The sequence below is a fragment of the Akebia trifoliata genome, chromosome 1 (genome assembly GCF_017979445.1).
Source record: "Akebia trifoliata isolate Shusen 1 chromosome 1, ASM1797944v1, whole genome shotgun sequence".
Taxonomy (NCBI): domain Eukaryota; kingdom Viridiplantae; phylum Streptophyta; class Magnoliopsida; order Ranunculales; family Lardizabalaceae; genus Akebia; species Akebia trifoliata.
In genome coordinates this window covers 11,118,696-11,135,986 of record NC_141375.1, presented here as the reverse complement: position 1 = coordinate 11,135,986, position 17,291 = coordinate 11,118,696, and positions in this window count along the sequence as shown.

The window sequence follows — 17,291 nt, the reverse complement described above, 5'->3', positions numbered from 1 at the left end:
GTCATCTCGTGGGATGCCAAACCATTTATGAAAGCTACAACTCTTGATTCGTACCCATAGGTATATAAAAGACAATCTAAGTATATCAATTGCACTTCTTGGTCAAAATCGGTGCCTAAGCGAGATCCTGCCCCGCTGTACCCTACTGTACGAGGGGGATAGACTACGTTTATTCTAGACGAGAAGTATTTAAGTAGGCCTTTGTTCAGCATCGTGCGCCACCTCTCAACTGGGGATCAAACTGGCTGTTTTTGACTTCAGAGAAGTGAGTTGAAGTTTTAGATTATCACCTATACGGTATATCAAACCAAGTCACCACGTATCGAGATATAGGTATACTTGGGCAAGGGTGGCCAGATAAAAATGCATTGCACGTAGTAAGCTTAGAGTCTAGGAACCTCCTTTATAGGTCACGACTCGAACTGACTATGGGTGTTCCCGGGTTGCTCCATTTAATCCAACCAAAAGGTAAGTAGGTGGACCGATCCAGAATAATCAAACAAAACCCGCAATATCGGTCCGACCCAATCAGTGAAATATACCGATTAATTTGAACCACTTAAACCAGTTGGCCCAATTGACAAATTGATCAAACTGATCAATACCAAATCAGTTGGACTAATTGGTTTCACTTTTAAAGATCCAGACCACTTTGTATAGAAAGATTTGATCTTAGGATCAAATTAATTTGTCTGATCAAAGGTTCAATCCCAATCAGGGGTAGACCCGCGTCTAACTTTTCTCACTTTCTTGGTCACTATAGACTTATAGTGCATTTGGATTCGATATTTTCCACCGGACTTGAGCTATTCTATATCGAAACTTTAATCATGTGGTTAAGAGTCAAACCTTTAGAGTCATTGATTAACCTTGGTTTACTTCCAATCAGGTAATAATTGGTCCCAAACGTTCTAAACCTCCATTTGTACCACTTTGGGTCCGTGGAAAAAGTCGTCTTTTAGAGTACTATTGCCAAGTAGTCAGTCTTTGCCACGAAAAGAAACGAGTACCATGGATAAAGCTGCGCTCCGTCAGATTTTAGAATCTTTTCAAGCACAGATTATTGCTTCTGTCCAAACACAAATCGAATCCCTGAAAATTGAAAAGGGAAAAGATAAAGCTATAGAACCTCAAGGTGTGTTTGACCTCGTTGAAAATCAAGAAGATGATTAGTTACACGTCGACCCTGTCCTAGCTCATCGAATAACTCAGGTTGAAACTGCTTTAAAGAATATTAAATACCCCGATAATCTTACTCTTGGGTTAAGGACAATGACCTTGTTTTCCACGGTCCGTCTGCCAGAGAAGTTCACAATGCCAGATATGGAGAAGTTTGACGGTATTGGATGCCCTAGGACTCACTTAAAAGTATATGTCGGTATAATGCAATCTCATGGTCTGAGTGAAGAACAGATGGCTCAACTTTTTCAAAGAACCCTTACAGGTCCTGTCCTACGCTGGTTAATGTCATTGAACTCATCTCAGATAAGAACATGGCATGAATTGATGAAAGAATTTATTAGTCGATATTCATTCAACACGGATATTGAACTCACAAGAAGAGACCTAGAAATTACTAAACAGAAATCCAGGGAAACTTTCACTAATTTCATTGCTCGATGGAGAGCTAAAGCCGCTCAATTATGGGACCGACTTCAAGAGAAGGAACAAGTCAAGATTATTCTCAGGAATCTTACTCCAAATTATGTCAAGTACTTGATGCCTCAGTACCTTCCCACTTTTCAATCCCTCCTTGAGGTTGGAAATCAAGTTGAGGATGCCTACTCTTCGGGACTTTTTGGTAACCCATCTGAGTCAAAATCCAAACATTTCAAACCTAATGTCAATTCCTTACAAGTGGCCAACACCTCCTTCGCACTATCTCCTCAAGTTATTTAGCCTTCACATGCTAAGCCTAGAAGACAGTTTGCCAATTTTAGAATGTCCCTTAGTGTTGCTTATAAAAAATTGATGAAAAGGGGATTGCTGACACCTTTACAACCTAAGCCTTTGCCTAATCCTCTTCCCCCAAACATGGATAATGGGCAATTCTGTGAATTCCATCAGATGCCTGGTCATGTTCTTGACAGGTGTATTACTCTCCGACATGCTATCCAAGACCTCATTGAGCAAGGAAAAGTCACCATACCCACTCCTACTACTCCCAATGTTAAGACTAACCCTTTGCCTACCTTTCAAAATCAACCCCCTCCTACTCTAAACCTAATATCAATATCCAAACCTGAATCAGTTGACCCAGTTTCCTTCATTTACCCAATCGATCTTAACAGTGCATTCGCTCCATGCCAGAATGAGCTCAACTACCCTAAGGCAGTGACCAAACTGAAGAACAGAGAAATTATTAAAGCAACAGGTTGTCCCGCATATAAAAGACTTGAATCAGAATATGAAGAGATAGTAAAAACAGGCAAGTTCAAATCATCCATCGAAGATAACTGAAGTGGCATAGACTCTAGAATTGTGTCCTTCTATTCAGAATGATGTCATCTTTTAAGTCTTCTTAGTTATTTTTTTGCTTTAGTTGCGTCAGTCTTTGAATTCAGTTAGTCATTTTTATTTTTGGGGTTTAGTAAGGTTTGTCAGTCTATGTTCTTTTCAATTCCAAAAAATAAAGAAGCTTTTGATTATCATGTGTGCAATAATGATGTAAATATAAAATCTAACATGAGAAATGACTTAAAGCTTGCTAATCAAATTTGATAAATATTGGAATTAAAGAGTACACTCAAGAAGTGCAAATTGGTAATACGTTATCCTCAGGAGAACATGAGAGAATAGTAAACTTACTTGAGAAATTCAACAATGTTCTTGTATGGTCTTATAAGGATATATGGATGAATTACACAAAAACATAGATCAAGTCAAGAGTGATTTCAAAATCAAAGATTATCGATCAAAAATGATATAGTTGAAAGCATCGACAAAGACGCTAAGACTTACAAGTGGATCTACCATGTTTCTCACTCAAAAGAGGAGAGTTTCATTCATAAGAGAATAAAAGATTTTCTCGAAGTTTTAGAAGAGTTGAATAGTCAGAAAACTCAATCATACCCGATTTCACAAAAGAAGACTGAAGAATATTCATTCTCAAAAGAAGACCTTACTCGACAGAGCAATCTAGATATCAAATTCCTGAAACTTTGACCAAGTTGAGCAGCATTCATCAAAGGAGGCCTCCTTTGGTCGAATCATTTTCCTGTCTTACCAAGAAAAATACAACCTTCTAGCCCCTCGCAGCCTTTAAAAAAATTAATAGCCTCTTCTTTCTAAACCACACCAACCAACTTCGGGAGGGATATCTTAGTATGAACTATGTTTTGACCTAATCCCAAAAGAAAAAGAAATATTTGGGGTACGTAGGCAACCTGAGAAGTTACTTCAGGCTCGGTCATACAAAAAAATTATTCTCTTAACAAAAGTGTTATCCAAAAGGAAAATCCCCTATTGAAAGGTTTAAAAAAAAGAATGCCAAACTAGGGGCATTAAAAAAATCAAAAGAATTGATAAAAAGAAAAGAATGCCAAACTAGGGGCATTTAGAAAAAATCAAAATAATTGACAGAAAAGAGAGAATATCAAACTAAGGGCATTTTGGGAAGTTGAGCCTTATATCTTTTCTTTCTAAACCATATCCTAAGCCCACCTATTAAGTCCTCCTGAATGTTAATTGACTCGATTAAGATTTACGGAACCAAGAAGTTGTAAAGCTGGTTATTCAAGATCATTAAAAAAAAATATAAGCCCGCTAAGTCGAAAACCCGAAAAAACGACTTAGGCAAAATTTAGGGCATAACCATAAAAAAGAAAGTCTGCTAGGTTGAAAACCTGAAAAGGCGACCTAGGTAAAAATAAAGGCATCATCAGAAAAAGAAAAACAAAACCCGTTAGATTGAAAACCTGAAGAGGCGATCTAGGCAAAAGTTAGGGCATCATCAAATGGGAGGAAAGGTCCCATCAAGAAGAAAAATTCAGAAAGAAGGTTGTGCAGAAACTAGAAATGCAGAACCATTCAAGCCACAATATTCATTTTTCAGCCAAGAGCTCACATCCGACGAAGACAATGTTGAAATAAAAAAAATCAGAAGTCATCTTGAACATTGTAGGATCTTCAAAAGTATGTTTACTTGTTCAAGTGTTCGCTAATGGAAGATGTAGAATCATCAACCACTTTGAAGAGAAAGATCTTCTATTCTAATATTTATCAAGATTTTTTAAGTCCAGCTCAAACATTTCTCAAAAATAATGATCAATTCTTTATTACACATATGATAATCTTAAAAGTCTTAAATTTAAGAGAATGCCGGATCTTCTATCTGTCATACATCAGAGTCCATATTTTTCAAGCGTAATCCATTCCATCAGTCTCGTAGTCAAGTCCCAGTTAAAGCCAACCTTGAAACTAGGGGCATTTTTGAGTTTTTGTTCTTAATCACATGATAAAAAGAAAATCTTACAAAAGCTTAAAAGTCCGACGAAGCCCAATGATAATTATGAATCCAGATGCATGATAAGCCAATAAAGGCTTGATCTTTCAAATTTTGAGCTCGATTTTGAATCATAGAATGAATTAATAGGATTGTTTAAGTTCCTATAAATCTAAGCTTGAGAAACGTGACTTAGTAAGTTCGAGTCTGAGAAACGAGACTCCAACTTTTTGAATCATAGAATGAATAGGTTTTTTGAAGTGCCTACAAACCTAAGTTCGAGTCCGAGAAACGAGACTCCAACTTTTTGAATCATAGAATGAATAGGTTTTTTGAAGTGCCTACAAACCTAAGTTCGAGTCCGAGAAACGAGACTCCAACTTTTTGAATCATAGAATGAATAGGCTTTTTGAAGTGCCTATAAACCTAAGTTCGAGTCCGAGAAACGAGACTCCAACTTTTTGAATCATAGAATGAATAGGCTTTTTGAAGTGCCTACAAACCTAAGTTCGAGTCCGAGAAACGAGACTCCAACTTTTTGAATCATATAATGAATAGGCTCTTTGAAATGCCTATAAACCTAAGTTCGAGTCTGAGAAACGAGATTCCAACTTTTTGAATCATAGGCTTTTTGAAGTGCATACAAGCCTTAGCTCGAGTCTGAGAAACAAGATTCCATGTTTAATAGGATTGTTTAAGTTTCTCTAAACCTTAGTCAGAGTCTGAGAAACAAGATTCCAGCTATGTTTGAATCATATTGAATTAACATGATTGTTTAAGTTTTTTAGTCCGAGAAGCATGGCTACAATAGGCTCAAGTCCGATAAACGAGACTCAAACTTTTTCAAACTCTAAAAAAGAATTTCAAATAAGATTTAACGAAGTTCCTACAATGTTATGACTCCAATTGCCTCATTATTCAATCTTGTCATGATTGTTTTCGTTGCATAAGCGCATCTCAGTAAGCATCACACCATTGCACACACGTGCACTTTTGCATTAGTCAAGGAGAATTTTTTAAAATTCGAGGATCTGACATCGTCAGTAAGAGTTCAAGCTCGAGGACCTGAAAAACTTGCTCGGGGAGAGTTTTACCCTCAATGATCCGAACGTCCCGATGAATTGGTAAATCAGGCTGCAAAATGAACTGTCACTAGCTTTGGCATTCAGATATCGCACTATCTACCAAAATAGATTTGCTATCTAGTTTGCTTCAACCCTATGCCAAAGAAGGGCATCTGTAGACACCCCATTTTTGCACTCGCCTGATTAATCAACTCGTCAACCCGATCGCAACGTTTCCCAATGATGGATGTTTATTCCATTGCTTTATTTTGTTACCAGATATGTTTCAGAAATCCAGATGAGGTATCTCGAGTTGAAAAAACCATAGAAACCATGCTACGCTAGGAAAATATAACCCTAAAAACTTAGAAATCATCATTTTTCAAACAAAAAGAAGTTTCACGATAAAAATCACTAAAAATTGACCAAATTACCAAAATACCCCTAACATCAAAACAACCCTAGAGCCTACGTTACGCTTAGGAAAACCCTTTCGAACACATAAAACAACAAATCGAAATCAAATAAATCATTTCGCCAATTTTCATAGAATTTGACAAAATTACGAAAATGCCGCTCATAAAGTTCACGACCATTTCACACAAAATTTTTTATAAATGATAAAAACCAGTATTCCCATTGAATTCCTTATGAAAAATTATTTCTAAAACATCCTAGAATATCAAAAATCGACTTAAAACGCGAAAAGTCCTCTCCGAGGGCAAAATGGTAATTTCACAATTTTTATAATTAAATTTTTTGAAATTAATAAATAAAACATTAAATAATTAAATTGAAACATTAATGAAATTAATTAAAATTTTGATTATCATATATGGCTTGACGTATTCCAATTATCGAGCCTAGACTCCTATTGATTAATTTGAAACTTGGTCTTTACATAGGTATTTTGCTTTGTAAATAAGACCTATTCGCCCACTCTTTATAATTTTTTATTGTGGACCTTCAATCATTGACAATTTTTTTTTTCCGCATGATCTGGGCATTACAATGTAGGATATTTGGGAGAGAGTAGACTCGGAGTGGACTAGTTCCTCGAAGATCGATGATTACTACAGGTTGAATATGTCTAATCTCAACTATTTTTTTTATTTATCATCGAGCCTCGATTGTGTTGGCCATTTTCTGGCTAATATATGAAAAATCAATGAAAACTTAGAAAATGTGATCCATCATTGGGTGTCTCAATAATTTGACATTGTTTTTGTTTCATCGAAAATGAGGAAATAAAAATAATACTAAGGAGGGAGTTTGATATTGTATAATTGAAAGAAAAAGTAGTGGTTTGAATAAAGAGCGATGGGGAAGCCAACTCAATCGCTGATCGATTTCTTATTTTTCTCGTAATGAGAGGCTTGATGGGGAGCTCGAACAAATCCTATGACAAAAATGGTGGTGGGAGAGTTTCTCTTTTGTTAGTGATGGGAGGAAGCAATTACTAAATAAATAAAATTTGTTCATAAGGGTAGAAAAAGTTATACATGAGAGTATTTTGGTCCAAAATTTAGGGTTATTGTAGCATTATTCTATATTTTGAGTATTACTTTAAAAGTTACTCATTTTTTACAATTATGTAGCATTCAACTGTATTTTGAGTATTACTTTAAGCATCACTCGTTTTTACAATTACATTATTCTAGTGGAATTTTTATGTTAAAAATTCTATTATCATATTAAGCTGAATAAATTATTAAGTTTCTAAGTTTTGCTATGAATCAATCGACTCCTTTTAGAACTGATTTAGTCTTGTAGATAAGATATGGGGAGGAACCTTTGCCGAGTATCAAAGGGGTACCAATCTGAGATAGGAAATAAATTGTGCTTGTGACTCTAATTGGGGTGAAAAGTCTTAATGGTAGGGCATAAAATTGGCCAGGTTTGATTCCTTCGAGTATATTTGAAAAAAAAATGGGTCAGATATGGTTGATGTCCCTTGAACCTAGTTAGATCCGGGTCGGATATGAATCCTTCCTTGTATCTATTTAGATCCGAATGATATAGTATTTTGAAAATTAAATTTTTATGTTTTTCAAGTTATCTTCCTTTTATTATTATAATATAAATAAATTCTTATAAAATAAAAGAATTATAATGGTAAAATAAAATAGTATAAAAATTAGAAAAGAAATATAGCAAATAAATGTTGAATGATTCAAAATTATTTGAACCGATCGACCCAAATTAAGCAATTAAATTTGGTTGGATTCAAATACGGGATTAGTGAAAGCAAAAGGGTTTGGATATGGTATTATCTAATATGTGTAGACACCCCATTTTTGCCTAATCCGAGCCCGAGAGCACCAAAAACCTTCTGAGAAGGGACTTGACTCAAACTGTATTTCAAGAGGATTTAAAAACTCAACCTTCGAGTAACCACAAGGTCAAAGTGGCCATTTTTAGTTCTAGATTTAAACCTGGCCATACCTTTCCCTTGGTCAAGTTTATTTTGGCCCGACCAAGGTTGACCTATGGCCAGGAGAACTTTTTGCTTAGTCCAAGGGTGACCTAGAGTCAAGCATAATGTTGTTCAAGCCTTGGTTCACCCAAAACCAATTCTGTTGAGCAATTACGAGCCTATGTATACTTGAATTTTTTTAAGAAAAATTATATTTTAAACCTTCTCCTTAATGATTTTTCTCCCAAGAAATCCCTTATTTTTCCCTTTTTTACCTTTTCTTTAACTCTCCTATAATCCTAATCCCACCACTTTGGTCTTCATATAATTTTTTTGTTCTTCTAACAAAGACCTTAGGTAAAATATTGGTCCCCATATGAGTATAACTACTACCCTAACCCCATTTTGTTAGAGTCAACTAAGGTATTTTACTTTTATGCCTCTCAAATTTATCCTCAATCCTAAAATGTTCAATGTAATTAAACCAAGTTCAAAAGGTTTTGATAGTTTTTCCCAACCTATAGAATTCTCTAGAACTTACGAGCAAAAACTAAATTAGCCTTAGGTTTTTAGAGAGCTAACTAGGCTGAATGACATTAATGTCTAAAATCCAAATCCATATCTACATGCCATCTAGCCTAATTCGTTCTTGATTAACCCAAAGTCAAAGTTTTTAAACATTTTTATCCCTCTTTGTGAAATTTCTAGAACTTGTTTTCTTTTACAATCCTATCATTTTATTATCATAATTGCTTATATTCATAGAATTGTAAAAAACAATTAAAGATTCTTTGATGAGGGGTATTTGGTGTTTTTCATAGAGGGTTTATTGAGAATATAAGGAATTCTAAGATTTAAGACAAGTTTATCCCCAAGGGTCTTTCAAAATCCTATAAATAAAACTCCATCCAAGACAAAGGAGAAGGAACTCAAGTGGTCCAAAATTTTATCCAAGTCTCTCCTCAAAGTCTTCTAACCTATCAAAACTCTGTCCAAGTCTTTTGTCAACTATTGATAACCATCTTAGGATGGGAATAATAAGGTGCCTAATACCTTCCTTTTCCCTCAACCGAACCTCCTTACTTTATATTTCTTGGTAGGCTATTTCCCCTTATCCTTTGGATATGTGAGTTACTATAAGTCAAGAAAAACAGATTTAAAAAAAAAAAAAAAAAAACTTTTTTATAGCGTCCATTCACATTTTAATTGAATGGTGGCGACTCCTAAACCTGTGTAGATGAGCTTAAACCTTTCCAAAGGTTTCAAAGCCCACATATTTACAATACGACTTGAGTTAGATAAATTTTTTTGATCTAGATATGGATATACTCATGCCCGGCTCGTGCCTGACCTATTTTAAACTGTACTTAATGGGTGGATGGGGGGAGGCTGGAGAGAAGCATTGAGTCGATTTTAAACATTGACTCAAAGAGTTTGTTTCATCGAGTTGACAATCGAGTCACATTGATATCCGATCGACTGGACTAATTAATTTTTAAAGCTATTTCAAACAAAAATCCTTCAATGTGAGTGCGCAACTCCTACCGAGAGCTTTAAAAAAAAGCTTCAAATTGGCATCTACTTTAAAATAAAGGCTCTAAGCCTCTTTTCTACTTTGACCATTCCACCATTAACTCATTGCTCATGACTTTAAAACACTATTGGCACTCCAATTTTTTTACTTATTATACTCCAATTAAGATTTTAAAAAAAATTGCTATTGGCACCCCAACTTTAACTTATTGCACACCAATTTATTAACTTATTTATCGTGCCCCAATTAAAAATAAACAATACTCTCCGAACATTACAAACTTTTGTCTCAAATTATAACCTCTCAACATTACAAAACACTATAACACTTGTTCAAACAAATTTTATAGTTGTTTACGATTATGATTAGGCTCATTTAAATTCCTAAACCCCAAAAAAATATAATAATAATAATAATAATAATAATAATAATAATAATAATCTAGCAACTATTTAAGTAGTTTAAATATGATAAAATGCTTTGTAATCTTGAGGCAACAACTTGAGCCTAAACTTTTGTCAAGTTTGAATAGTATGTTTTACTTTTTAATTAGCATCATGATAAATAATTTAAGAAAAAACAATGTTTGACAACTATAGGCTAAAAAGATGATTACATTAAACTTGAGAAATATAGAAATTAGAAATTTTCATCTATTACAAATGAAAGAAAACTTCATAATTACATCTTCTTGAAAAGATAAATGCTAAATACTAAATAAAAAAAGTGGTAAGCCAATAAAATACTAAATAAACAAGATGGTAAGTAATCATTAATATGGTGACAAATCATCTCCTCCATATCCACCTTGAAAATGATTATAGTTATTAAAATTGGAGAGATTAAATGCACTGGATGATCCACTCTCTTGTAAATCATGAGTCCTTTTTTATATAATTTCGAGTTTCTTACTGTGAAAATATTCACGTTCAATTGGATCGTTTATGGAATCGAGATATTTCATCATAAATTCTTTTTCTTGTTGTTCACGTCGTAGCTGTAATTTCATATGTTCAATTTCAGATCTTATCATCATGAATTTATCCATATGCATAGATTGTTCATCCCTTTTTGTTTCTCCTTTTTTCAAACTTTCAATGATACAATGATTTTCCTCAAACATACCTGCAAGGACCTGAGTCTTGTCAATTGCGTACTTACTAAGATAACAAAATATTCACTTCATAAAAGTTCTATTCTTCCATTTGAGTGAGTTTTTCCATGTACTTACTGACAAATCATAACGCTTGTGCAAGTCAAGTTTGGTACTAACCAAATATTACATGATGATCCCTACTTTTGACGTACATGATACTCGAGATAGCTTTGTATTTTCTACTTCAGAAATGAGGTTCTAATTGGCTTGGCATTTTGTACGTGGAAGTGTAGAACTAAACGTGGAGAATCAAGGCTATTATAGCTGATTAGCTTGTGTTTATATGCAATATATTGTTATAGTGGTGCCATGTGTAGCATACCTGCCCATGAAAGAAAAGATGTGCCTTGATTAGCAAAGTGGGATTGTGTTTTTGTTCACGAGTTTCTTTTTTAATAAGGTTGCTTAAATTATAAAATCTATTATTTATTTAAGATATTAGCATAGTTGATAGATTTGAATGAATGTTTTAAGATAATATAGGACAAATCATCTTAATCTCAGATGAGTTCATGTAGTGGTTGATTATTCAAATGTTGGTCACAATGATTTAGAAGAAGGAAAATTCCCTGGGAAGCATATACTTCCCATTAAATTCTTCTTTTTATTAAGGATTTCTCTAGCGTGTTTGGGGCTCTCCATCCGACAGACGGTCGGATGATAAGAAAAATAAAATTTTCTTACATTTCAGGGATTAATGTATATATTAATATATAGACCTAACTTTTAAAGGGAATCCCTTGCCCTCAACCGTCAATTTGATGGATGTTCAAAGCTAGACTGGAGGAATATTTTGTGACTTCCATGGGTGAAATCCTTACTTAGTAAGGCCAGTCGGTCCTTTTCCAGAATACTTATTTTTGGCATAAACATTTTGGGGGAACAAACTTCCCTCAAAAGGTTTCCTTTTTAATATGGTGGGTGGTTTTGGGTAGGATTTTGACCCTTGACAATATAATCATGAGGGTACAGTCTCTACAAGTGGAATAAGGAATCCTTCTATCACATTCTTATTTGTTATGCATTTGTTAGAATCCATTTGACCTTATTTTTTATACCAATATAATAGTGGTCTGTGTCTTCCCATTGTTAGCAAACCTTTCCTTTTGTTGGCAGAAAAATAATTCTAAGGAACATAATTTTCCATTTATTGGAGCTTGTGGAAGGAGAGAAATAGGCGAGTACTATTTTTTCTTTGTTTTTCTTCTTTACATTTTTCTCTTGTTTGTTTTGTACTTGATGTTGAATTTTTTTTAATATTTATAGTTTATGGATGTCTATTAATAGTTACTTAGATTTCCATTATTGTAACATGTTTTCACATTCAAGGGTTAAAGGGCATCCTATCCATTCATTTAGTGTAGTTCTCATTCTTTGAGGGTTATTCATTTTGATTCACTAACTTCAAAAATGTGTTTCGAGAAGTTCACATTAGAAATGTTGACATACCAAAAAGATTCAATCATTTGGTGGGTACTGAATTTGCTTGGGTCACTACGTGAAAATCACAAATTTTTCTAAAAAAATTTGTTGGGCCTGGCCCGTTGAATTTTAAACCCGAAACTCTGCGGCCCATGGACCACGTTTTCGGTCGAATTTTAAACCCGAACTCTGCCTCTCTTTCCCTCTCTCACAGTCGAATTGTTTCTCTCCCTCTCTCACAGTCGATCGATTGACCTCACTCTCTGCCTCTCTCTCTATCTCATTCAATCTCACAGTCGAATCTTACTGTTTCTCTCCCTCTCTCACAGTCGAATCTTATTGTCTTTCTCTCACAGTCGATCGATCGACCTCTCACTCTCTGCCTCTCTCTCTATCTCACTTAATCGATCGATCTCTCCATTGCTTTCCGCCGTCGATCGATTTCTCTCCTTGTCTCCCTCGATCTCATATCTATATCGATCTCATCTCTAGATCGATGTCATCGCTCAATCGCTCTCTATTTGATCGCTCGAAGTGATCTCACGATCTCTCAAGATTGGAAACGATGGAGTGATCTGTTATTTTTTAAGGTGACTCTCTCTCTCTCTCTCTCAGGTTGATGGATCCATAGCGTTGTTCAGATTGATGAGGATGAGATCCAGGGTTTTGGATTTCACAAAATATATTAATTTTGATTTTTTGTTTCCCAAATGTGTTAATTTTACACGAAACAAAACCTAAAAAAAAATAAAAATTTGATTAAGGATCCAAATGATTTCATAGATCTGAGTGTTTTGATATGATTAGATCTGAATTTTTCACCATTTTTTTTCTTTCTCGTCGGGTTCAAGTAGATATTCTACGGTGAGATTTTGAGAAGTTATGGTTTGTTTAATTTGATTCAAGTAGTTTGATTGCATTTTTTGTATTATTTATAAAGCTTGACTAGTATCACCAGTCTTACTATGCTACTCATCACCTCCAATTAGTTCCAACAAATAGTTCTTGATCAATATACGCCCCTTCCAAATTGAGCTGAGTTTACCATTGTTCAGCTCTTTGGTATGCTTCAAATTACGAGAATTAAACTAGGAGTCCTAAATAGTAGTTGAGTTAAACTTAGAGAAGTATGCTCTATTTTAGTTGGGGATTTAGGATCATACCTAGTAAAATGTAATGGATTAAACTACAAATATTAAGATATTAGAATTCGTATCTCAATGTACATGTGTTTGTATATTGTTCATTTAACATCTTAGCGTCCACTTTCCTTCAATAACAATTCTGGACTAATCAAATGGGGGTAAGAACTAAGAAATTTCCTAGTGTGGGCATATAATCATTACCTAAGACTGGTTCATTTTGATAGTCAAACGAGATGTTTTTGTTGAGATACACTTTGGAAAGATTGTCTTGATACAAGATTTTTAACCTTGCTTCTTCATTACGAATTATACTATAAATTTGTGGAATTAGTTGGATGATCTAGAAGATTGTGTGCCAGCTTCTCTAAAACTGATCATCATCTGCCTTTGGTTCTTGTTGTGCTATTTTGTGGAGGTTTCTTCTATTTGTTGTTAGAGAAAAGTTAGAATATTCAAAAGCAAAGTGGAAGCTTTTGATTCATGAATCCCAAGAGGCTAAAGTTGAACTTTGATTTATTAGTAGAATTCATTTTGCAAAGAGTGCAAAAGTATATGGTTTGAAGACTTGGTGTGTCGATGAGACAACATTGTTATTGGTGATAGATAGTATTTTGGTGATTAGTTTTAGTTTTGCTTCAAGTAGTTCAATGAGGTCCTCAATTTTTTTCCCTTTGCTTCTTTTGTACATTGGGTTTCTCCACTTTTTTTTCATTTCGTCAACAATTACCTACCAAAAAGAAGGAACGAGAGTTGTATGTTCTGTTATAACTGTATGTGGAATAAATCATAACCTCTATTGTTGAAGAAGACCAAACAAAATGTTGTGAGAGTACATCAAAGATTATACACAGAATAATAAGTTGTATATTCGACATAACCCAAAAACAACATAAAAACTAAAACTGACTCCATAATCAAAACATAAATTCGAAGTAAATCTGAAGTGGATGGACATAAAAGGTAGCTTTTGCATGCAAATCATTTACCAATAAAAAAAAACTGACAACTTAAATTTAATAATAAACTGGAAAGAGTTTGGGTTGCTTATGTTTGTGTGGGTGGCCTTCCTTGTAGTGCCGATAGTAAAGGTGAGTCATTGGTGAATGGTCCAAGATTTGATGATTGAATCTTGGATCTAATGTTTCTGACCAACATCTTAGGTTTTTATTTTTAATAATATTAATTCTAATTGATTGTGCAGACTTACAGTGCTACTCGTTCTACCAAATACTGGATTCTGAACTCATTACAGGTAAAGTCTCCAACCTGAATAAAATCATGTTTATTTTCACAACCTAAAAAAACTGAGTCATTGATGATATAGATTTTAGATTTAATTACAATAGTTTCAATCTCTGTGTGCGAAGGAAGTCATCTGCATTTTCTAGTAGGACAGACTGGCACACTATAGCAAGCTTTCAACTTGTTTGACTACATAAAATTCTTTGAACCATGAAATTCAAACATATAATTTCTAAAACACCTCACATGCAAGTGCTTTAGAATTAGTACTTGAAGTTGGAGAATTTTGAAGTGCTATGTGACAAATGCACATATATCAAACCAAATAAAAAATTATAGAGAGAAACAAGTCTGGCCATGCTTTATAAATGCAAATGTTGGGCAATGGGCCAGGCAAAAAATGGTCCAGAGATAATCCTAGCTTGAGCCCCATCCAGCCTCAAAATTAGTTTACTTGAGTTGTTTGAAGAAATGAACCTTGCCAAAGCACATTTTTATTTGTTATATTAGGAGAAAGATATACATTAATTTAGTTTAGAAAATTTCCTACTTCGGCAACATTGTTCTTATTTGCAGGGATTGGGAATGGGTCAAGGAATGAGATCCTAATGACTTCATTTCTCAGTGGGGATTACATCATTATCTTTTATCTTTTCTTTTTTGCATCCTATTTCTCATTAAACAAATACTTCGATTGATGACTTCAATTTACAAATCACTTCATTTGGAACTTCTAAAGTTGCAAAATGAATTAATAGAAATTGTCCTTATTTTATTTAAGTTAATTTCTTAATTTGGTTTCATACAAATGCCCCTTGAATAGTTGTAGCATTCTGATGGAAAACATTTGAAAATAGAAAACGTATGGAGTACAAATTTCATTTGGTTATTATCTATTAACAGGTAATTCAACTGGAAGATATTGTGCCATTTCATCAATATTTGGGGTTGGTGAGGTAACATCTAGAGAAAGCTCAGTGAGGAAACCTTATAGTGAATCTGTTGACGACTTTGAGCATATACCTTCTATGATTCAACCAAGAGAGGTAATGGCTTAGCACATGGTGATCGATTTATCTATCAATGAATGGTTTTTGTAGATTCTGACTTGAGTAGGTTTGGGACAATTAATGGTCCCCCATAACTATTTCATTAGGACTTTTCTATCTTTAAGTTTTAAATTCAAGAGAACTACCAAGTTACTTCCCATACTAGGCCACATCAAGATATTTTTTTTGAGATCTATCTCTAACCCTGATGTGTAGGGGAGTAACTTTAATGGGTGACAAAACAAGAGAAGAATCATTTTTCTTCATACCTTCTAGTATAAAGAAGTTATTATTCAAGTTCAAATTTGTATTTTGAGGAGACCTTAGCCTCACAAATTGTAGGTGTTGAAGTAGTTGTGAATGTTATTGTGTAAGTGTTGAAGTAGTGAATTATTTGGAAGTTGATTTTTGTCTTTCCTTATTTCTGTTTCTTTCCTATTTCCTTAGGATTTAGGGAATGACATTAGGCAAATGCATTGGCATTAGACAATAAAATTAGGAATCAGCATTAACATTAGTTGCCCGACAAGCCTAGCTCCCAAGCCTGAGCTTGGCCATCAACATGAGTCATTTTTTACTTTCTTCTCCATTCCTCTTTGCTTTTCCTCCACATTTCATTTTTATTGAACTTTCAGTTACTATTGGTATGAAGTCAACTCACCTTAGAATAATGTTGTATGCGAAGAATGATGCTTTGATCATGCCTAGCCACTATGTCATCGATTATATATAGAGCATTTTGTGGTATCTCTTGGAGTAAATGAGATGATCAGATGGTTTCTTATATGCCTTTAAATGGGCTAAAAAGTGGGCTTAGTTTAGGCTTTATTGTGTGCCTAGATTTGGCTATTCATTTGGTTAGGTTCCCGTAGCCCATAGATGAAGTTCTCTCTCTATCTCTCATGCTCAATTTGATGCTCTAGCGTTTTTAGTCACCTCAAAACACCTCTAGATAATGTTGTGAATGGGCCAGGGTTTGGCCCAGTCGACCCATTGTGGACAGGATTTGCATAGTGTTATCAAGCCTTATTGGGCTGGGTTATCTAGGTTCAACAATACATAGAAGGGGATAAATTGAACAAGAAGTAGGGTATAACATTAGAAATTGGGTGACTAAAATGAAGGTGTGCTTCTTGATAGTATGTGACTCACTCACACCAATCAACCTAAAAAGAAAGGTTTACATGGAAGTGATAAAACAAACGTATGCTTTATGGATCAGAATGGTTGGTAATCAAAAAATAAAATTGTGTAGAACAAGTGTAGCAGAGTTGTGGGTGTTGCCATAGTGAATGAAAAGACTAGGAAAGAGGAAACATGAATGAGCACATACGAGGGAATCTAGAAGTATCCTTGATATGTGGTAAAATAAAGTAGATTCAACTAAGATGGGTCAGGTATGTGCAACAAAATGATGAAAGCATCATCCAAAAGAAGCAATTTGGTGCGGGTTGTAAGCTTTATAACGGTGAGAGAAAGACTGAAAAATTCATGGACTGGAGCAATAAAAAAAGATATGTAAGTACATGTGCAAACTATGTACTATTTTGATGCTATATTGTTTGATTCCATTATTCTCTGTTTATGTTTAGAGATGTTGGTGAATGTTTCAAAATTTCTTTAGTTTTTCTTGGGAAATTTTATATCTCAGATATACTTGATTTTATTGGAGACACTATTGAGAAGGAAAGCGAGTGTGATTTACACATTTATGTTTTTAGTAGTTCTCTCTTTTGTAATGTAGCACGGCTTAATTTCAATTGTTGGACTTAGTATTTTGCAAACTATGTACTATTCTAATGCTATATTGTTTAACCAT